This window comes from Perna viridis, chromosome 5, assembly GCF_037379345.1.
Source record: "Perna viridis isolate PV_CMFRI_1.1 ecotype Kerala chromosome 5, ASM3737934v1, whole genome shotgun sequence".
NCBI lineage: Eukaryota > Metazoa > Mollusca > Bivalvia > Mytilida > Mytilidae > Perna > Perna viridis.
The window spans coordinates 23,189,175-23,214,536 of record NC_142449.1 but is presented as its reverse complement, the minus strand read 5'-3'; the positions used below and the strand labels follow the sequence as shown (position 1 = coordinate 23,214,536).

At 31.4% G+C, this 25,362-nt stretch overlaps 2 protein-coding genes across 8 annotated transcripts in view; one reads left to right on the top strand and one right to left on the bottom strand.

Moving 5' to 3' along the window:
* Window positions 1–25,362, bottom strand: part of LOC148616566 (putative ATP-dependent RNA helicase DHX35) — a 133,861-nt gene that overhangs the window by 21,517 nt on the left and 86,982 nt on the right. The gene's annotated exons all lie outside the window — the stretch shown is intronic.
* LOC148616567 (putative G protein-coupled receptor B0563.6) overlaps window positions 1–25,362 on the top strand; it is a 63,931-nt gene that overhangs the window by 14,990 nt on the left and 23,579 nt on the right. For 4 of the 6 annotated variants that reach the window (XM_088583728.1, XM_088583731.1, XM_088583733.1 and 1 more), the window contains one exon: window positions 716–769. The gene's annotated coding sequence lies outside the window, so the exon portion shown is untranslated. Of the gene's footprint in view, window positions 1–715; window positions 770–17,866; window positions 18,017–25,362 lie in introns of those variants that run through there. The other 2 variants (XM_088583735.1, XM_088583729.1) reach the window with 2 other exon arrangements.

Sequence of the window (25,362 nt, the reverse complement as noted above, 5' to 3'; positions counted from 1 at the left end):
CACTAATTATATTCCTTCATGATGTAGAACTTTCCTATAAAATTTCAACAAAATCCATTGAGTGGTTTAGGAGAAGTTATGCTTAAGGGATTAAACATATAGAACCCTTAAGTTGAATTACCTCCCTCTGGAGTCCTCCAACAGTAATTTCATTCCTCAATGTACATCAAAATATGATTCCTAACCTTCTTTTAAAATTTCTACAAAATCCCTTGAGTGGTTCAAAATGGGTTGTGCTTACAAGAAATGTGGTCAGATGAATGGACAGATGGACACGGTAATTCCCAAGTACCCCCCAAATTTTGTTTGCATGGGGGAATAATAAAATTTTATTCCTATGTTTCTAACCACATTTTAAGCTCTCAGAATGGAACATCAAACAAACATATTTTTATATTTTGCCTGAAACAAGATTTGTGACAGCACCAAAACCTGAAGTGAGAAAACAGCAGTCACTTCTTATAAAACTTTTAGCTTTAATTACTTTAGTTCTCTTAGTGTAGTTAAAGAATAATTAAGAAAATTGCAGCCTAAAAGAAAATACATTAATAAATATTTTAAATTTTAAATTTATTGATATTGTAGATTCATAACTTTTCAGATTTTTGCACAAAAAGCAGCTTTATGCTCATGGAATTAGAATTTATAGTCATAAAACAACATCTTAAGAGGATGACTAAATCTTATATATAATTGAAATATTTTGTTTTTTTAGAAGGTGTCTAGATCTTTTCTGGCAGAAAACTTACAACACAGAAAAACTAAAAAGGTAAGAGATTGTTTCTTTTATCTATATCAATAAGTTTAAAACAAAATTCTGGAATAGATAAAAAGTTATCATGAGTGGTCTTCACACAATTTTTTTTCATCACACATGAAAAAGTGTACAGTTTTAGAAATTACTAACTCCTACTTCCTAAAGACCCATAGCTAAAACCCATTCAGTTAATGAATCATATATCCTAGTTTTCAAACTCTAGAAATTTCATGACACTGAGCAAGAATCCTGTGATTTGTTTTGTTCTTGAAAAGACAGATTTAATGTTCAGATGAAGTAGGAGTCAACTGATGGAATATTCCAGTATTGATGAAATACTTGATTGAATGTCATAGTCTAAACATCCGGTAATGTACGGAAATAAATCTAAACGGTAAAGACAAAAGGAATTCCACTAACAAAGCATCCTGTGATAGGTAGGAATACACTTAAGGGAAGATTGTGTTATGAGGTAATAGCTAAAAACAAGAAGCATAATATTACTTATTTAAAAATGACTAAAGTCACCTGATTTTGCATCAAAATAAGAAAATACAGGCAAGAAATAATTAAAAATATTACTTAATGACGTATATATATATATATTTATCTTTTGTAAATTATAAACATCACGCAACTCTTGGTTGAAATACGAAAGTACAGAAAAACACTAAGAAGATCAGTGAAACCATTGTCTTTACCAAACCCATAGAAACCTGTCTATACCAAACCCATAGAAACAAAAAACCTATCTATACCAAACCCCATAGAAACCAAAAACCTATCTATACCAAACCCCGGAGAAACCTAAAGCCTACCTATACCAAACCCATAGAAACCAAAAACCTATCTATACCAAACCCTGGAGAACCAAAAACCTATCTATACCAAACCCTAGAGAAATAAAAAACCTATCTATACCAAACTCTTGAGAACCAAAAACTTATCTATACCAAAGCCCAGAGAAACAAAAAGCCTATCTATACAAAACCCCAGAGAACCAAAATGCCTGCCTATACCAAACCCTGGAGAACCAAAAAAAACTATCTATACCAAATCATGGAGAGCCAAAAAACCTATCTATACCAAACCCCTGAGAAACAAAAAAACCTATCTACACCAAACCCTGGATAAACCAAACACCTATCTAAACCAAACTAATTATACAGTTTAAAAGATGTTTGGTTTAGACAGGTCTTAGTGAACAAAAACACAAATATATTGAAAAAATAATAAATCAAAAATAAAAAGTAAATGGCAGCTTCCTTGTGCTGATAGCACTGGCGGTTTTATTATCAGATATTAAATATCTTTCAAGGCCAAAAAGGTGTCCCTCAAATCTCGAGTTGATATGAAGACTAGATCTTAATTTTATTTGCATAAATAATAGAATATTATTGAACTGATAAGTTGCAAGAAACATACTTACTTGTTATAAAAGACGTATTGAATGATATAAAAGGGATTATATTTGGACTATATTTTTGTGTAGTGTTCAGAAGTAGTAGGGAAGTTCCAGGGATAGACCAGTGACATAAGGCATTTTGATCCTGAAGGATAAAAGTAACCCCAAAAAATTAACTGTTATTGCATGAAATGTGGACAGACAGACACCCTTATACAAAAATGAAATCTTTAAAAATAAAATAAAGATATTACAATTATATGTACTTATTCAATACTTAAGTACCATTCTGTGTAAGAATCAGGCAATGAGTGGCACATCATTTGTCCCAATTTAGTCATTTTTACCTAAAATATATTCAGTACAACTAGAAAACAACTGAAAAGTTTTTTGCATCTGTGACGTAGATATTTTTTGACTGCTTAAATCGTTTCATAGTACACTTAAATTAAACTTGACCAATCAGTATCTTTAAAAGGGAAACTTTATGAAGACTTAATTGTTATTTCCAGGGGTTATGAGGTATAAATACTTGGATAATGCAATGAAACCTCTGTGTTTCTTTTCTTTATGTGCCACACCTTATACACATTTTGCCTGATTCTTAGACAGAGAAGTACTAAAAAGTTACTTATTTCTGAGTCAAGATAATTAAAAAGAATTCCGAAAACTTCCATGAATAAAATTGCCAAGCAAAAAAAAAATGGACAAAGGCAATAACATCTCATTAATCAGTTAATCGAAATGGCCATCATATAACAGGAGATGCACTTAACGATATGGTAAAGACCACTTTTAACTGTTATAACTTATTCCTTGGGTAATCTATTATTTTATACCATAAATCATTATTAAAGCTGATAATCACATCCACTGGATTGTGATAGCGCCCCAATAGAACAGAACTACTGAATACCATCCTGGTTGTTTCAAAAGATGAAGTTAAACATAGTCAGTATGTATCAATCTCGAAGGTTATATCTAATAAACACTAAAAATCCCCAAGGTTAGAATGAAATTAATCCCAAAATTAATATTCAGTCTACAACTGATGTGCTTCTGCACAGGTATAATACAACAATACAATGTCATTCTATCGGGACTTAATTGCTATCATAAAGCATCTTCAACATTTTTTATCCGTGATGAGATCTAACAACAGACAATTGTTCATTATCAAACTTAACAGCTCATCTAAAGTATAAAGCTCAGCGGAAACCCATTTGTATTTGTTTAGTTGATATAATGTGATGAAACATTTTTACTCTAGTATTGATGTCACATGATCTAGTGTTATCTTTCCGGAAAAATCTCTACGATATCATTGAACTAGGGATGCAAGGTGACCTTTTACAACCATAATTCTAGAATAAATGGAGCCAAATTGTAGAACATCTGATTACTAAGTAAACCTGCAAATGGATATCTCTACATGACTTTAATGGGCAATGTTATACAAGTGACATGACTCAATGCCGACATTCAAAGTTACTACTGCACTCCAATTAAACAGTTAGTTTGGTGCAACATTCATGCTTTCCTTCTTCTACATAACAAAGCTTAATTAATTCTGAAGTCTGAGAATATTTCTCCACAGTAACTCTAATTAAACAGATTTGGCGATGTCACAAATGTCTTCAAACATTTAGTGACATTATTGCCTGGTCCAATTATTTTCTTCTGAGTAATATAATGATCTTCCAGCAATTCCTTTATTATGGCAATTTTAGAATAAGTTTTGAAAAGAGTAAATGAGCATTCAGTTAAACTCATACATACCACAAACTTGGGTTTCCCAGTTTAAAATAAGCAATGTTAAGGCAACTTTGTATTCTCCTTGTTGACCTAATGCAAAGGCATGAAATAACTTGTGACATCAGTCTCGTGGGTTAAATAAATAGAAAACAAGCTTTTACTTTCTACTATGGTGCTGATGTCCATCTCACAAAAGGTACTAAGCATACAATTAGTTATATTTGTTTTGTTTGTTTGTTGGGGCTTAACGCCCAAGTAGCAATATTTCAGCTATATTCAGGCGATGAACATGAAAAGTATGATAAAATGAACATGAAATAATGATGGTGAAACGAAATAAGGGATGGGACACAAGGATAATGGGGTCAACAAATTTTGATTGCCACAAGATAAAAGGAAGGGATGGGTAGGGTTGGTCAATTTAGCCTCTTGTTGTGGAGCGCAAAGGTTCCTACTCCTATCGAATACCACAGCAGGGTTCTTTAACGTGCAAGGAACATGGCATTTTTCCAAACATGGTGCACCACTATGGTTTGTGGTCAGGTTTTTCGTATTATAGCCTGACAACCCGAGCATGTAACACGCCAGGGGTACCCCATTCCACCACCTGAGGCACACATCCCAGTTGCTCTGTGGGCAGAGCGCCTAGCCCCCAGCTAGGATTCTGAGCACTATTTAGTCGCCTTTTACGACAAGCTTAGCGCTGTGCAGGCCTATTCTTATGACACCCAGACCTGCATGGGGCAATTAGTTATAAAGTATATTCCGATAATGACAACATGATATAAACTAGCATTGTGAGTTCATTACATTTGGACAATTTTACACTTACCATTTTTGTGAAATTAATCACAATTAGTAATGTTAATAAGTTTTAGAGTTCTAAAACAGTCAATTTCTCATCAAAGAGATTTGATCTGAAGCTGGATTTGTAGGATGTTTAAAAGGACAACAAACATTATTTTTTTAGAATCATGCAAACAATGAAACAATGAAAAGGGAGATAAGTTGATTTTTTTGTCAATTCTAAAAAGTTCAGAAAGTCACATTTACATTATAAATACCAATAAGAGTTTATCTGATTGAGGTTGGAAAAGTAATGAAATTTATCTGCCACCTAAAGCCCTGTCAAAGGTACTTAACAGTAAAAATTTAGGAAAATCCTTGCAAATCTAAACTAATCCTTGCTAACTAATGATTGGAAGTAATACCGGTAACTAGGTAAAAGGAGCTTTTTTCAGAAGTCGAACTTTAGGCCAAAAGAACCAGGATACAGGCAGGATACAAGCAGTCTTATTTCCATTAACATACCATGGGGCAAAGTTGTAAAACATGGTAATTGTGATAACATAGCCTATAACAACATATAAATCGCCACATTATTTATCTTTTTGCAATTTACATGTATATATAAAAATATCTCTAATCACCTCATTATTTATCTTTTTGCAATTTACATGTACATATAAAAATATCTCTAATGACCACATTATTTATCTTTTTGCAATTTACATGTACATATAAAAATATCTCTAATCACCTCATTATTTATCTTTTTGCAATTTACATGTACATATAAAAATATTTCTAATCAAAAGCCTTCAGTTCAGGCAGAGTTTGATTCACATAGGTGCTGCACAGAAACTGAAATAAAAAGACATCACAAGTTGTCGGGCTTAGACAGGTTTACTGCATATTCATAGTTTGGTTTGGACAGGTTTTATTTTGTACAGCTTTGGCTGAGTTGAATTCACACAAGTGTTTTACCGAAAATGAAATAAAGTATCATCACACAATGCCTGGTTTAGACAGGATTTACTACATATTTGTTGTCTAGTTTAGACAGGTTTTATTTTGTACACCTTTGGCTGAGTTAAATTTACACAGGTGCTTCACTGAAACTGAAATTAAGGGACGTCACACAATGTCTGGTTTAGGCAGGTTTACTGCATATTCAGAATTTGGTTTAGACAGGTTTTACTGTAAATATCAGTACCCTTTAAAACAAATCTTTACAATGTTTTACAAGAAGAGCAATAGTCTATAAGATATACTTGGTACACACTTAGTTAAAATTCAACTTTAAAGTGAAAAACACCACTTATACTAAAGAATGTTTGTATTACATCTTTACAAACGTTAAGATCAAAAGTATTTTAGCATTACAGAGAATCACTATTTTCAAATTACCAGAATAATTATGAAATAAATAAAGAAACTTCATAGTAATTTAGAACTTGCACAGACAAAACAGATGGTTCTGTAAAACTTGTTATGTCAGCTAGATTAACTTGTGTTTCTAATTTTGTACATTTTTCTCATTATTTAAATATCTTCACTTTGTTTGTTTTACCAGTAAAATGTTCTAATAATTTATAATACATGTACCTACATAAAACTACATGATTTTAAATTTCCCCACACATTCCCAACATTATCGTGAGCTACAGAATTGTGGGTGTCTAAACCGCTGTGAATTTCTACGTCATGATGCATATAAAGGAAATAGATATGTCAAAACAACAACAACCCCACTGGGATGAAAGTTCACATGTCAAGGCCACTCATAACATTTAGATCCAGTGTTCTTATTCTTTGACTATAGTGCCTTTACTTTAAAGTCTTTACTTTACAGTCAAACATTGGACGATAATAAAGCTGTTTATTTTTTTTCTTGGAAAACTAACAAACTAAAAAAAACCTTTAAGAATGGCCTTTATAATGAAAGAAAATATTATACACATAAACATTTTTACACTTAAATTTCACAAGACTATTTACACTATTGAATCCCTTTGTTTGCAGTGACAAGATGAAAAAAAAACATGTTAGAATGTCACAAAATGGACTGGAAAGCTTCTTTCATGCTTAACTTGTCTTTTATGTCAAAACTAAACACACAACAACATATATAGTCCAACTTGTCTTATTTCATAAATTGAAAACCATGCATAGTCAAATTTGTCTTATTTTCATGTATGTCAAAACCAAATACACCAAATCATGCATAGCTTAACTTGTCTTATAACTTATAAGTCAAAACCTAAAACACATCATCATACAAAGTCAAACTTGCTTCTGTCTTATATGCTGAAATCTAACATATATGTATAGGGTTCAGCCCTTATATTGAATTGTTCTTCAGAGAAAGAGGAAACCATTATCACTTTCAGCACATAATCAGTTATAATATAGACATCCTTTATATGTCATCACTCGGCAGCTGTACCTTTATACACGTGCTCAAAGCAAAGCACTAAGAAGAGTACATACTTAGACTTGTAGTTACTTGTTATCATACAAATCCCACTACATAATATGGTATGGCAGGTTAATTTGGTGGCTGCAAAATTTGGCATTTCTTATGCAAAACGGTGTAGGATAAATTTTGGTGTTACTAATCTTGGTGGATGCTAAATGGTGCACTAAAAACTTCAACCCTGAGTTAATATTCGGCGTAATTTATTTTGGCATTTTAAACCGGCTGCCAAAATATGCCGAATTTAATTGCAAGCTATACGGTAGCATCCAAGATGAATACTAGGCCAACTGTCCTCGGCAACAACAGGTAGCAGGTCATTTTAAAGCTCTTTAATTTAACGAAGTCCTCCAGCATGAAATTATTCTTTATAGTCAAGTGCCTTTATCCCATATCTTCTGTACCGTTGTTACCTCTGTATGTAAACTGTCAGCTATCAACAGTTAAATGGAAGCAAAAATTTTGTTTTCTTATGCAATTGTATATTATTTTGATAGAATACACCTGATTTGTTGATTCTAACCTATTTTCTCTTCCTATCAACATGCTTTGTAGCCTCCATCTGCCAAGATTTCCACTATCATAACAGACCACAAGGGAGAGGCAGAGAAACTGATTAAATACTTGAAGTAAAAGAAACATTATGTAAAGTTAAACTGTTAATAGACTGATTCCAGGCACAAACTCTAAAACATGAAACTAGAGCCAAAATTGTGCCATGAAGTAGTAAAACTTTAAAGAATGTGTCATTTCATTCAGCAAAAGATAAACACTCGTGAACTTTTACATGACATCCCGTCAGTTATTCTCTATAGCTATTTTTATGTCCTCACATGAGTCAAAATTTCAATCTGTGTGTTTGTCTGTCTGTAAGTGACGTTTCAAATTCAGGTGGCTTTTTATTTTGCAAAGGTGATCTCTTATTGATAAAATTATATATAATGAAACAAACTGTCCCATTATGTAGTTGCAGAAACAAAGTTTGCAACATTGCTTACACTAGAAAGTCAGGGGTAAATCTATACTAAAAGCTTTTTCCAAAAAGTATCTATTGGATAATTCTACAAACAAATTTGAATAAAATTTAAGGGTGTTTTGTGAATTATAAATGAATATCCTGTTTTTACTAGATTTAACAACTTTGCTAATGTGTCCATGAGTTTTCTTGTGATACATTTTTAGAGGTCTGAGATTTATATCACTGGTCACATTTCCCCATCTTTTTGGCGACCAGAACAAAAGTACAGTAAATCCATGAGCTGACTCACTTAAAAAAAAAAGCAATCTCCTGCTCCACTTGGAATACGAACCAAAAAAAAAATAAAATCAATTTGGATTATCTCCCTTTGTAAGAATCATCTTTATCTTACTGTAAAGTTAGACTTGCTACAAGTCCCCATTTTAATAAATATATGACATAGAAAATCTATGTAATTAATCTCTCTGATAACACCACTACTAACTGCTCTCTCACAATGTTAGTAGGTTTTCTAACAGAGCTTTCCATGCAATCAATTAACTTTTTAAATTTAATTGTTTTTAAATTTACAGAAAACTCCTTGTTGCAAGTGTAGCCTAAACTATTTATGTGAATTTTCATCAAACTACATTTAATAATTAAGGAGGAGTTGAACCTACTAGCTCTAAATATGTATGAACCTTTAGTTAGATTATCTCCCTTTGCAAGCATCTGACAATCATTATCTTGCTTCTTGCACAACTTAATCAATGTAAAAGTTTCATTTAATTCCACCTCAAAATAAGGTAATCTAATTCTAATTGAAAGACTTTATGGTCATTTTAATTGCAAGATAACAGACAGACAGACCCATTGTTTCTACATACCTTAATTTTTTTTTTCATAAAAGCTTTAAATTATCATTATTCAGTTTTACAAATAAGGGGAGATCCACAGGTTGGGAGGGGCATAAATAAAATTAAAGGCTGAGTGAAGTGAGGCAAGAAATTGTTTTGGAGTAGATTTTGAAGATTTCATAAAAAAAGTTATTTTTTCCAAGGTTTAGGGTGTGTAGACTGGACTAGACTCTATGAACCTGTGTCATAAAAAAATCAAAATACTGCTACAACATCTGTGTAAATCTTTCATTTCAAACTTAAAAGTTTCTTGGAAATCTTTGTCAATCATCACAGAATTCCCTTTTCTATTTATATCTTGTCCAATTTGTATGAGCATACAACATTACAATGCAGGACAATCTTTAATTTTCTAGCACATCTTATATGAAATTCTAGGTGATCTATCAAGACTGAACAATTAAGCTACAAAAACATTGAACTAAAGTGAAGAATAATAACGAAGATTTGACTGAAATAAAAACAAATATTATTGGCATCATTACATTTGCTGCATTATCATCACCATCAGACCAGCTGTTTTATGCTCTCAAATTTATCATGTCTATTTTAACAATCAATTATAATTTATGAGATCTTAATTTGCTTTTGAATTAAGGGTGCAGTCTTTTATTACCATATATCACATATCCTGAGTGTTAATTGATATTTTGCATCTTTTTAGTGTTGGAGAAATAATCAATAAATATATGACAGAAAAGAAATCAATTATCATTTTTTCTTTTTTTATTAATCTTAAAGTTTTTTGCATTTTAATTCAATGTATTCCTAAATCAGAAAAAGGCACTTAAAATACTAAAGAAGTTCGAATCATAGTAATGTGCACAGACAGACTGACAAATGCTGTGAAAAACTTTATACACAGAAAGAGTTGATTAGATAAATACAGTGAAACCTGTCTCAACCAATCCCTGAAAAAATATAAACCTGTCTAAACCAATCCCTGAAAAAAATAAACAGGTCTAAACCAATCCCTGAAAAAAAATATAAACCTGTCTCAACCATTCCCTGAAAAAAATAAACAGGTCTAAACCAATCCCTGAAAAAAAATATAAACCTGTCTAAACCAATCCCTGAAAAAAATAAACAGGTCTAAACCAATCCCTGAAAAAAAATATAAACCTGTCTAAACCAATCCCTGAAAAAAATAAACAGGTCTAAACCAATCCCTGAAAAAAAAATATAAACCTGTCCAAACCAATCCCTGAAAAAAATAAACAGGTCTAAACCAATCCCTGAAAAAAAATATAAACCTGTCTCAACCATTCCCTGAAAAAAATAAACAGGTCTAAACCAATCCCTGAAAAAAAATATAAACCTGTCTCAACCAATCCCTGAAAAAAAATATAAACCTGTCTAAACCATTCCTGAAAAAAATATACACCTGTCTAAACCAAACCTTGAATAAACCAAATACCTGTCTAAATCAGAGACCTCTAGAAGTCATTTTATGTAAGTTTATAATGGTGGGTTTTCAATCTAAACCAAATTTCACAGTCGAAAATGGTTTGGTTTAGACAGGTTTCACTGTGCATCTACAATTGCATTCATAAAAACATTTTTAGACATATGCTTGGTACAACAGTATTGCCCATTGGGAGATCCAAAGTGAACCTCACCCTTTTGTTGTAATTTCATAGCATTACATGGACACACAAATGATCTAAAAAAAGCTTTATAACTCCCCTTTTACAATCTCTTAATTAAGCCCTCAGTGACATATGAAAATATTCAAATGAAGATCATAAGGCCTTATTAAGATAATTTTTTGGTTCTTGGGTCATTTTTCATGTTATATAATATTTCTTTTACCATTTTTATTGCCCCATAACAGTGACAATGTGCTTTTTGTTTTTTATTTTATTGGTATGGCAATACAATGGCTATTGAGGCACTCTCAAAAGAGGATCTGAGAACCAAGTTATTAACTTTGTGAGGCCTTATAAGCATAATATTAAGGCATAATTCTGTAAATCCATATTTGTTTAAAAGCAATGTAATTCAAAAGGTGGCCTTAGCTTTTTTTTCCATTTAGTTGGGTCTATACTCTATTGTGACAACAAAAACACCTATCCCAGTACACTGGTAATGGTATCTATAAACAAATTGGAATCCTGGGACAACTAATAATCTCAGTATTGATGAAATCTCGGGGAAACAAATTTATCATAAGAAATGAGATTTGATTCTCTCTTCAATTTATCCCAAATCAAATTGTCAAATATTTATTTCATTAATTACCAATAATTTTGTAATTAAATGTAAATAAATTACCAATAAAAGATTTTTTACATTACGATCTGGAGTTAAATAGTTCTCAATATTAAGTTAACTGTAAAGAACAGGAGAGAAAGGGATATACCATGTCTACAGGGGATTGATGGAGAATCATATTACATAAAGGCTGGGTCAAATAGTACCATTCTCAGATCACATCAAGGCTGGGTCAAATAGTACCATTCTCAGATCACATACAGCTGGGTCAAATAGTACCATTCGTTGCAGTGCCATACAGTGTATGGCTCAAAGCAAAAAAAACTATAGAATTGTATCAAATACATTGTGCAACAAAATAATTTTTTCAGCAATAACTCTTATTACAATATCCCTATGTAATGCACTCTATATAAAGTCCACCAGTATATAAAGACCGTCTGTCTTATCTGACCAGGTGTGAACCCATTTCATGTAATTCATTTATAAATGATTCTACTTTTCATTATTTGTACAATTTATTTGAAAGTAAGATAGGTACCTTTATTTTGGATCTTTTGCCATGAGGAGAAAAATGGGGCTGAGGAAGTGTTACATCATTGATGGATAAGGTTCACAAACACTGAATTTTTCAGTTTATTAAAGGGTTTTATTGAAAATTCCACATATCTCTCTTTAAGGAGTCTGTTGAGAAAAATATTTGAGGGGTATACATGTAGAAACTAACATATTTAAAAACTGAAGACATCATTAGTCACTATGCTGATATTATGGAATTCTTCATGTAGTAGACTTCACCATATAGAATAATTAAAATTTTGAGGCTTAAAGTAATAATTCACAGTAGAAAAAATGTCAAAGAAAGATGTGCATTGATGATAACAATGTCAAAAGACAGAAGAAACAGGAATTTGTCAAAGAAACAACCGTCCTATTAAACAGTTAAAAAAAAACCAAAAAAACAAGGCTATAGACAGCCTATTGGCTTTTAATAAATAATAATAAAATTCTCACCTTCAAAAATGACTTCATTGATTATGTATGACAATTTCATTGTTAGTATATTCCAATACTTACCAATGCTCCTTAGTTACTACTAGAAATACATAGGAAGATAATGCACTCGTTATATTTGAATTTGTTTACAGTCAGACCATTCATATTTGTGTTTTTTTCACACTGATAATTAGTGTTAACTTTACTGAATACAGCCATCATAGCTGCAGATGTTGAACATTATTGGAACGACCCTTGACCCATCAACATGTGACTGACCACTCAAAATCAGGTCAATTTACTTGAATTATATCTTGGAAAAATCAAAGATGAAAAAATTATCAGACCATAAAAACCAAGGAAATATTTGCAAGTATCTCAATAAAGGAATGTTATGACAACCAAAGAGTAAAAATATACAGACGTCACAGAAACACTTCACTATAGTAGCAATCTACATCTTCTGATCACAATATAAACAAACTAAAGCTGTTGAAGTTTTGCACTGAAATTTGTCATTGCACCACAAAAGATTCCATTGGTTGCATGACCGATAAGTATAAAGCAACATCATCTTTAGAGATGTTTCTGTTTTGAAACATCATCAGCGGAATTAAAAGTAAATATTCCCTATTATTTAGTACAAACCTGATGTTTTTACAGAGCAATGACTCTAAGAGGAAACAATGGCCTAATCAGTCTATTGCTATCGGTGATTAGCAGCCAATCAGAACAAAAGGTCACACCATTATATCAAAATAGATACAGAAAAGAAATTGGGATTAGTTAAAGAGGATAACCATTTTTAATAGGTTATTTATAGGACTACTGATATTAAGTACCAACAGCAGCTGTGGTTTCAAGGGCACAATAATTGAGAAATTAAAGGGATTTTTATGTTGAGCTTTAATGATAAATTTTCCAAACCCCAATAATATGTATATAGCAACAAAAGTATATCAGCAACTCGGATTCCACTAAAAACTAGGAGCATGGACAAGGTGCACCAGAAGGGTAAGCTTCCTTTGCTTTTCTAGAAACACCTGTTTCTTATAGTCAGCAAAGAAATGATAATTTTCAAAAACCCCAACACTAAATTCACATATTGTTACTCATGAAATGTTCCCAATCTAGATTATGAATAAACCATATGAAGTCTTGTCAAGCCTTACAAACAGTTTTCTTTACTTACTTGTGCTATTTAATTTTTAGATACCATTCATTTTCATAAATAAATTCTGAAATTACTATAAGAATGTTGGAAAAATGTGGGTTTTTTTTTAACAGAGTTATCTGCCCTTGAAATATTTAACAAAATAGATATGGTAAATCTATTCTATATGACTAATTATACAAATAGCCAAATAATTCATTTAGATTGGTAGGTCTTTTTTCATTCCACATTTCAATCACAGTCAGATTCTTACTGAGAATAGCATATAATAATCCTTACTTAACCTCTAAATGTGCATCCCTTTACAAAAATCCCAACTTGAGTGCAATTCCTCTGCATCATCATACAGTGCTTAACATTAAAAGAACAAAAAGTACACACAAGATTAAACATTACACTTCAAGTTGAATCCTTCCTAACTTATAAATGAGAAAAGGAGAGATGTAAAGCTGAGAGTGGGATGTGTTTTTACAATTAACATACAATGGAAGAGAAAAAGATCAAAAAGTAAACTGATGGCAACATTTTCGAGTCATTACAGATACTTTATGGCTTGAACCGTTCTACCATTTTTTTTGGAAAATTCAGAAAATGAACTTAACTTCTTAGTTTTACTAGACAGAGGTAAAAAAAAAAGGAAAAAATAAAAATAGGGTATTGCAAGTTCTTAAATTAATGCCAGAAATTAGATATGATAAAACAACAGAATATGTTCTACTGAAACTTAAAAAAAAACCAATCTGTTCAAGTTTTGAGATATCAAAAAGACAGTTGTATAGCATAATACAACTCAGCCAGTGTTACTTGAAAAATAAATGAGGCTTACCCTACCTGTGCACCTGGTCCATGCTCCCAATTTTTAGTTGAGTCTGGGTTGCTCATTAACTTTTGTTTCATGTGCATGTTACTTTTAATTATTCATGTCCTTAGTTGCGTGTGGTAATTTTCTTTGTCAAGTTAACTACTAATTGTACCTATGGAAGTTCATGAGTTAATGGTCATTCAATCAAGGGAAGACCAACTCTATTTCCTGAAGTTAACTATTTAACTTGCTGTAAATTAGATGCATTACTATGCCAGATAATTCATTCTATTCAAATTTTGCATGACTTTTATACTGTTTTGTACTTAAGTGCCATTCTCTGTAAAAATCAGGCAGTGGTTAAATTATGGTAAAAAAAAAACACACACACAAGCCTTTCAATGAAATCTTATTAAATATTTCATATGAAAATGCAGAAATTGCAATCATTTCTTTTTTAAGTGACAGTAATTTGAGGTATAAATTGTATGAAATGCATTGCAATGTCATCAAAGGGAGATAACAACTCACTTTTTGCTATCATTCTATTGTACATGTAACTTTGAAATCATTTCTTTGCATCCTCTGACATTACTAAGTACTAAGATGAACTATCAATACATCTTCAATAGACCATAAACTATATGCCCACATAGTCGAATTTGTGTTTATTCATTGTTTATCAATTTCGCCTGATCCTTACTAACTCCAAGACTTAATTACCTCCACAACAAGAAAACAAGTTAGCTAAATGAAGTGAAACTGACATAACAAAAACACACACATATCTAAGAAGCATTTTTCAAAACATGTTGTCTTTAAGTAATTTCCAAGCTTGTTAGTATCTGTAAGTGGTTGTAGAAAACAAAAACAACATCATGCAGAAGGAAATGTAAGATAATTAACTAAAAAATAATTTATATTTAAATTCTAATTATAAACTTCGGAGATTACCCTATCTTAGGAGATTACCCTATCCTATTAGGAGATTACCCTATCTTAGGAGATTACCTTATCCTATTTGAAGATTCAGAAATGAGAAATCTTCTATTACACTACATTTACATGTATCTCCAACAGTCAAATATATTAAGTCAAAATCTTTGGTAATAAATATGTGTATGTGTTAATAATGTGAAGGTCAATCATGGAATTGGCGTCCAGAAATTTATGATATTTTGTTGTAAAATTCCCAGTTACAACTAATGGTATATTAGAATGGAAGTAATCACATGACATGCCCTGTCTTCAATTCTGAAAACAATGAAACCCCCAACCACTCCCCTGACAAATATTGTACCATGAATTATCAAAATCCCTCAAAGGGTTTGGCTACATACATAAGTACTTCAAAAGATTTCTGTATAAAAACTAGACTAATGTGATTTTTTTCCATAATGGTTTAGTTTAACACAGATTAACTAATATGTCCTTAGACTAAGACAGCATACATAGTATAATATACCATAAATAGGCTACCTAATATAAAATGTAATTATGTAATGCTACTCCACCAAAGTATCATGCATCTTAGGTTGTAACAAATGACTCCTTAACGAGTTACCTTAACGAGGATCAATTCTTAATTAAGTATGAAAGGATAAAGTACTTATACTATACTTAACCCTTATAGATAAATCCTTATCAATCATCTCACATTACAGCCTTCAACTTCAAAATATACCTGATTAATTTGTGTTTTGTTTTAATGACCATAGAATACATGTATGTGTGTTTGTGAAGAAATACTATAGTCTCTTATTTTTCAGTAGAAGTATGTTAAAAATTAGGGTATTGCTAAAGCTTGGTATTGAGTACCACTACATCCGTAAAAATCTGACACCATGGATATTTAGCATATTTAGCAAATCTATCACAGTTAACCAAATTGTGACATAGGTTAAATGTTTCACAAGGTTCTACAAGTTGTTGTTGGTCCAGAGGGACTAGGGGTTCCAGAGTATATATCTCATAGCAGACTTTAATCTCATGGGAGACCTTATCTCTTATAGTAGGCTTTAATCTCATGGGAGAAATTATACCTCATAGAAGGCTTTTATCTCATGCCTGAGAATTTATATCTCATAGGAGGATATTATCTCATGGGAGAAATTATACCTCATAGTAGGCCTTTATTTCATGAGAGAATTTATACCTCATAGTAGGCCTTTATCTCATGGGAGAATTTATAACTCACAGTAGGCCTTTATCTCATGGGAGAATTTATACCTCATAGTAGGCCTTTATCTCATGGGAGAATTTATAACTCATAGTAGGCCTTTATCTCATGGGAGAATTTATACCTCATAGTAGGCCTTTATCTCATGGATGGTTTAATACCTTTCTGAGAGACTTTTTCTCATGTTGGATCTTCATTTCACAGAAATCTTTTTATATTATAAGAGACTCCATAACTCATGGCAGACCTTCAACTCAAGGGGGATGGACTTCTTAAACATGAAACTTTTCTTCATGGTCTTGTCAAACAAACATTTCAATACCTTATTACGACTTAGAAATTATATCTTCAAAACATCAACAATTAACTTATAAGGGCTCTACTATGAAATGAATCTGTTCAAGGAAATAAGTAATCCAATATTTACTTTTTGCACAAACTAAGTGTACTTGAGGATAAGTATCAGTCTCTGTAAGCATTAGGTAGTGAGGGAAACATTGTATGAAATAGCCCACCACTTTCACAGTGAAATTTAATTATTTGTACCATCAAAATCAATGAATAAAGACAAGGTTTTCTATATCGTTAGTAAAATGAGTTATAATTGCATAGAAATGCACTGCAAATGAGCAGATAATTGTCTAAATCCTTAATTTCTAACTTTCTAAAGAACAATTTTCAAACATCACCAGTCAAAAAGAGATCAGAAAATAGAGCAGACTTCCTTGAGTGAGAGTATATTTACTGATTGGCTGGTTTTTAGATTTTCACATTTTGTCTGGTTCTTACAAAGACTTGTACTGAAGATATGAGAGACCATTTACAGGTGAAAATGGACAAATTTTAATATAAAAGAAACCTTTCACAGTCAATCTTGTTATACAATTATCCAAATATCAAATTTTACTTACTTACATATTAAATAATCAATGCAGAGATCAAAACTCTGTCATTATATGAAATACTATACCACAATTAAAATACTAAGACCTCAACTTTAATACATATGTACTACAAAAAGAAAAAAAATCCTTTGAAAAATTATTTAGTTCAAATAGTCAAATTACATTAATTGATTTAACAAGAGTGGGACAAACCAGGGCTCTATACCTAACCTCGTTAAAAAGCCCCCTACAGACAACAAGGAAATATTTTGTTGTAACCATATTTAATCAACAAATTATTAAGCCACAGTAAATTCAAATTGACCACATCATTAAAAGATGTATTGTCAAGAAAAGCACTTATCACCACACAATACCCAATCAAGATGCTTCAATTTGTCACTAAGATTTCTCCTCATCAGAATGGTTGTTACTGGTAGATAACAAGACATTATCATAATACGCAGTTCCACAAATCATAGCTACTCAGAGGCTGTGCTACTGATGTGAAGAAAAACACCCCCTAATCTTTACAATATAATACCACTAGTTTTTACCTGGACGATGCATAGTTAATAATTAAGTCAGTTAATTGGAGGTAGAACATTTTTTCACAACCCACTTGATAAGTTTGAATAGAGAAGGTATTGTTTGAAGGAGAAGGAAAATATTTTTTTACATCTCAAATTTTAGTTTAGTGACTTTAACAATGTAAGGTAAGTTCATTTTTTTTTAAATTTAAACTTTTTAAAGATAATTTGAGTTATTGAATTTGTTGTAGTCAATGATGTTATTGTTGTTAGTAGTTTTTTTTCAGTTTCATACTTTATATTGATTGAGAGGGTATTAGCTGTTTATATTTTTTTACATCATATGTTTTTTTTTGTTTTTTGTTTTGGCTTTAAAGCTTTTTTAAAACATCTTAAGTTTTAGTTTAGTGAATTTAACAATGTGAATTAAGTTTATTGAAAAAACAAAATTGAACTACAGAGTTGTTGAATTTGTTGTAGTAAATGATTTCTTTGTTTTAAGTGTTTTTTTTTCTATACTTAACATTGATTGAGAGTCATAATTTAGTTATTTATTTCTGTGCTTTGAAGTTTTTAAACAAGGAAAAATCTCTAATAGAGATGACAACAGCTTGCATGTTCACTTATCTCCGAACAGAAACTGTTTGTTTAAACTCACTGCAAAATTACATTAAAGTCAGACTTGACTAATATCAATAGCATCGTATAGTGAAACCTGTCTAAACTGAACACCTTCAAAATAAGTTCAGTTTAGACAAGTGTTCAGTTTAAGAAGGTTAAAAAATACCTTTAGACTGGTACTATGAAAAAGTGTCTGGTTTAGACAGGTTCTCATATTATTCAGTGTTTGGCATAGACAGGTTATCATATTATTCAGTGTTTGGCATAGACAGGTTATCATATTATTCAGTGTTTGGCATAGACAGGTTATCAGATTATTCAGTGTTTGGCATAGACAGATTTCAATGTATCAACTAAACTTGTGAAGGTTTGACCACAACTTTCTTCAAATTCTCTTCCCTTTGGTCTTTGGATCTTTTTTAGTTTAATCCTATTACATGGTTAACCCTAGTTCAATCATAGATTAATAATTTATTTTTGCTCAGCACCAAACTGGTCTATAAATCAGGTGTACACTACTTGATGTGAAAAAGAATGATTATACATAGGAAAAATAAGTTTACATAAATTTCACATCTTCTCCACTAATATCAAGTAAACAAGAAATGCTTCAGATTAGAAAAATGATGACAATTTGTATGAAAAATGGTAGTAATGTTCAATTAATTAATTTGAATTCATATATTAACAAAGATTTCCCATAAATTGCTTTTGTCTGCATAAACTTAATTTTGAGTTATTTATCAAGGTGAATAGATGTAACAGGAAAAATACTTACTACTTTTATTTAAGTCCCCCACCCAGTCAATCTAGGAATCAGTGGTAAATCCAGAAATTCTCAAAAGTGTGATCTGCTCCAGTGATTTTCTTTTCTCAATACACTAAATTTTTTAGCATAATAGAGGGGGAAGGGCAGAACCCCCCTGAATCACCTTTGGGTCTGCCTATGATGATATCAATAAGGTTTAATGCCGATGCATTAGCTTTATAATATGATTTTAGGCTTTGCCTATGAGGGAAGGAGCAACTTTTCTCAAATGACATACAACTTTATCAATAATGCACCACTTCGTTGTAATATAGTTGATATTGACCAATGATAGTATGTTAGACCTCCAAAAATGCAGCCCATTCCTCTGCTTTAAAAGTTCATACAGTAACTTCCTTACTGCATTTGCCATTTCCTAAACTGAACGTAAAATTTGCACTAAATCAAGGTGTTTTAAACAGCATGTATACTGACCCCCTCCCCCCATTTTAGCTAGCCATCTGACTAACCATGGCAATACACATTTCAGTGCCACTTTTTGTGATATTATGCTAAGAAATGTGACATATTTTTTAACCATTTTTAAGTTGATCTATTACACATGCTGTTGTAAACTGCCTATATTATACATCTTATGCTAACATTTAACATACTATGGTTACATTATAGTAACTTACATCATATCTTTCTGATTTCAATTTGTTCACAACTAATAAAAGAAAGAACTGGTATACCGGAGTAATCTTAATAACATCTGCTATTGCTTACCATAAGTTACTCTCTGCACATACTGCTTCTGACATATTATGCCCTGCCCACTCTGTTGCCCACTAAAAATAACATCTAATATAATATGTGAGGGGAGCAACAGAGTGAGCGGGGCATAGTAGGAAAGAAGCAGTATGTGATGGGGTTAAAAGAATGGAGTTTTTCCAAGGGGCGGAGGTATGTCAGATGTAATATGTGAAGGGAGCAACAGAGTGGGCGGGGCACAGTAGGAAAGAAGCAGTATGTGATGGGGTTAAAAGAATGGAGTTTTTCCAAGAGGGGGAGGTATGTCAGATGTAACATGTGAGGGGAGTAACAGAGTGGGCGGTGCATAGAAGATCAGAAGCAGTATGTGAGGGGGTTAACAGAAAGGGACGAGGTCAAATGTTGTATATGAGGGTTAAAAAAGAGGGCAGGGCCCACTAGGTATACAGTATGCGAGGGAAGGGGAATGGAGTCAGGTTACAGGTAGTAATGTGGGGTGGTGGACCAAGTGGTAGAGTTAGACTAGCCCCATCTTTCCTTCATGTATTAAAAGAATGTTATTCATTATACACAGGAACATTTCTAACAGAAATGTAAAATTTTGTCTGAATACCAAGTATGTCTTTTTATACTTGAATAGCAGCATTTACTGTTCAATGAATGAAAGAATGAAGAAAATAAACTATAAGTAAAGAATATACAGATATTAGCGAGGCAAAGTAAAACTTAAATGAACTTAACTGAACTTATCACAACTCAGACTATTATTTTGAAAATGTTTATAATACAAAAAATAGATGGCCCATCCATCTTGTAGATGTATTTACACAACTTCACAGACAATTAGTTTTCAGGATTTTGACACATTCCTTTCATTATAAATGTGTAATATTTAGGTTTATTTAATTCCATTTCAATGCTATGTAAGTATTTGTATCTAATGGTCTGTCTTTTCTTCATGTAGATCCTGAGATTATAAAAGGAGCCCTTAAACAGGGCTTTATTTTTTCTCTCAAGAATATGCATCAGATTTACTTGTGATGATAAAACATGTACAGATTAATTAACAATTGAACTATAATGCTTTACTTTTTTTAAAAAGTTCTTAATTTAATAAGGGGAAATAAACAACTTTATTTAATCTATTATTGCCTTAAAGTTAACAACATAAACAATTATGGTATAAGTTTCAACAATTGAATACCTAACTCAAAGTTGCTTGCACAATATCCAATGAGAGTGAGTTGCTTCAAAACCTGGAGTCACAATCAAATTTGACTCTTTTGTCCAGCAAGCCATGTTGCAAACCATCCCCCTTTCATGCTGTTTCCAAATATACTATGTAAACTATTTGAAAGAGTAATTAAGGGAACCAAAATCCTAGCGGAAATCAAAAGATAGACTAGACAGTGAAAACAGACACACACAATGAAAAACATGAAATAATAAAAAAAACTTGCACAAAGAAACAAAAGTACATGATCATTTCAGACTACTAAAAACTGGGAGCATGGACTAGGTGCACCAGTAGGGTATGCATCCTTTGCTTTTCTAGAATACTAAACCAGCTGAGTTGCTCATAAAAAGTCAAGTCTGGGGTAGACAGTGCTTAATAAATTAATTGAAAGCAGTCATTATGGTTCTGTAAGGTTTTATGAGATTTAAATTTCATGGATTAAATGTCCGTGTTATTCATCAATTAAAGATGAACACTTTAGTGGTATGCAATTTTGTTGATTGGAGCCTGAGTGAAAAAAAATGGTACTGACAAAGTTTTTTTTTATTTTCATAGCTCTTGAAGTATAATGATCGATGAATGGATTGTAATACAAGCAAATGTCTTTGAATGATATATTCTCCAAATTTTTTTCTTTTTTTTTTAGCTTTTATCATTTTCAAGCTCAATTTACCGCAACTCAATTATCAAAGTTATATCACCCTTAAATACAAAGGGAAAAATTCTAAAGCTTAAAGCACAAACAACAGTACAAGAAATAGTAACAATTGTATAATAAATCCGCCATTCATAAACGATACGGAAATAGTCGCTATTCTTATTGCAGTAACAAGCATCAATACATCTTATCATAATTGTCAACAATCAGTGTTGGTTAATCCATTACTTTCTTATGTAATTCATTTAACCAAAGCGTGAGACATAATGGATGGTAAATCTACTCTTTTACAACTTGACCAAGATAATATTGAAATCATAGAATGGTAATTTAGTAATATAAAAATTCTTATTGCAGTCCCTAGTATTCTATGGTTATTGTGGTGAATCCATTATTTCTTATGTGACTTTTTGCAAATTGACCATAATCACATTGTTTTTAATTTTGTGATTTATTGATGACAATGAAATTCCTGTGGAGTTTTTTCGGCTTTGTACAGTAACATATATGTTTTTGGTGGGGCTAATATCTCTTCAAATCAATTCAATGTTAATGTATAATACTAGAAGTCACTTGTATTAGTTAATGATGGATTGACTGTTTTATTGAAGGAAATTACAAATGCACTTTTTCAAAATGCATTTCAGGACAAGAATATGTGTTCACTAGGGTAGACATTGTTTTGTTGGAGTCCAATCTTGCCCATCTAAAGCAAACAATAAATTAGTGTTAACAAAAGAACTAAACAACTCCACTGTGAAACTATAGGCTCACCTTTTCAGGTGAACATTTGCTTTAAGGTAAATTTAGAGGATGGATACCTGTTTGATATCATAAAAGTAAAGTACTGAAAAAAAAACCAGAATAATAGAAAACAAAAAATAACAAAATGGGACTTTATTTCATAACAACAACTGAACAGTAGCAACAAATATAAACAATTGTTAAGTCTATGCTATTTTTATGAAATTGAAATTTTTGTTTCAATTAGTTATAGCGCACTTCGGTAATTATAAATATAATATTCATTTCGCTTATAAAATATCTTAATTAGTATGATTGTAATGTCAACATGAAGGAATTAAGAACAGGTCTTTGTAGGAATTAGGCAAAGTGAGGGAAAATCTGAAATGCAAATGTCAAAAACAATGTAATTTAACTCAAGGATGTTATCTCTATCTGAAATGACTGCTTCTTAATCTCTGCATCACTGGATATATTTGAAAACTTTCATTTGAATGGTCTTATTTTACCAAATGATGTGAAATCTTTGATTTAATTAAATTACACTGACAAAGTGATGAGTTATTTTATACCATGGTTAAGGAGGTAGACCTGGGGTAAGGGACATAACTCTTGAAATCAGTGATATGTTTGCATTATATTCAATTTCTCCAAAGCCTATCAAGCTTTCATTTGAAATAGAATGAAATCAATCCAAGTTACTTAGATGCTCAGAAGAAATTGATATAAAATGCTTTACACAAACATTCCAATGATTTGTAAGAGTTATGTCCCTTACCCTAGGTCTACCTCCTTAAGCAACTGCCTGATTCTTAAAGAGATTCTCAAGAGGTCAATACTGGTATCAGAATGAACTTTATGCAATGCCAAAGTTTAAATTCTCTAAGAACAGCTGGCCGAAACATGAACCATTGTAATTAACAGTTGTTAATGAAACGTCAAGTTCAGAAATAAGTACTATAATCACTGACATACAAGATGAAGAATTATAGAATTAATACTCTATGATCACTCATAAGCTTTGGTAAATGACAGATTATTAACTGTTCATGTTTGGTTTGGTGTAGTGGATAAAGTCTGATATTGAGCAGCTTAGATTTGTAGACTTTCCATAAATATCATACTTGTACTGAGTATAAGGTTACTTTTGGTTTTTGTTCATTGTTTTGACCAGGAAATGGACAGCTGTCCATGTCCTGTTTTCAGGATTTTTATATTGTATTTGAATAGGAAATGAAATGTGAGCATTGTTTTTTTATAAAAAAAAGTCTCACAATTATAGGTCTTTATTTGATCAAATCAAAATTTTTTTGAGAGTAGAATATTTACAGTTTTAGTGGGGGAATAAGACTACAAAAAAGAATAAATGTCTTATCAAGAATATGTTTTTCAAAAAAAAAATTACTTACAGCTTCAAACAAGAATATTATTGGCATAGACATAGACTTATATACAAGCAGACTGGGTTTCATAGTATTTTTCTCCAAAATTCAATTTCAAGCAACTAGATTCAGGTAAAAATTTGATTTGAGAATGGATTTAAGGAAAATCTCAACTTTTTATGAAACTAGGCCCTGATTAAACTACATGTAATTCTAAAAGAAAAACTTTAAGAAAGTCTCATTCATTTAGAAAAAAGCAACTTTTCTATAGCTTTCCTTATCTTAATTTAGCTTCTTAATAGAAAATAACATTTTATATATTTTATGAACAACTGCACTAAAAATATATTCATTTCAAATCTTTCACATATGACATTAGACATGAGCTTGATGAGTACAATTTTCACCTCTTTTCTAGGGCAAATTTAATTGCATTGCCTTACTTGTAAATAACATAAAATCAGAAAAAAGTACATTTCTGTAGTTCAGCAGAGATAAAAGGTTCACAATGAGGATTACAGCAAGTAATATAACTAAATTAAGGGAATAGAGTCTTCCCTTATTTGAATGACCATTACCTTATAAAATATCTTAGTTTGATAGAAAACTTGTTAATTCCTAAGAAAGTTCATCAGTCAATCAAGGAAAGACCAGCTTTATTCCCTAAAGTTAACTCCTACAAACCAACAGTAAACTTTTGCAATTTTAGACTTTTGAGCAAGTAGGCAAATACAAATTTTCACAGACCTATAAGCAGAAGAAAAACAAAATCACAGTACAATGGATCTGAGTAAAAAAATCAAATTGAAGTGAAGTAAAAGCAGAAACATCAATGTCAATGCAACAGTTCTTTTTTTATATTATCTTACTTTTTTAAGTTCTTCCAATTGTAGTTTTCTCTATTTCTCTAAATTATAAGGATTCAGACATAGTTGATCCACAATCTCCATGTCCAATCAGACACTACCAGCCAACCTTTCAAAGGAATAAACTTTCTTGATTTTGATGGACTTGTGAAAATTGTGAAAGTTCATATCATGCAAAGTCATGTTATTTTAAGACAAAAATATTTTGAATTCTTAATACAATGAAACCTGTCCCAACCAGACCCTAAATAACCCAAAAACCTGTACCAACCAGACCCTAAATAACCCGAAAACCTTTCTACACAAAACACTTATAAAGTTTTTTATATAAAAATTGACTGGCAGTATTAAAAATTTTTTAAGTGGCCATTTTGCAACCATTTTCACCAGTAAATGTTAAATGAACTAGCTGTCTTTAAAGTCCAAAAAGGAGTCTGTTTAAGAATCAAGAAGTTAGAGAACAGAGAGAAAAAATGGCTAATTACAGATAAACTAGTCTATT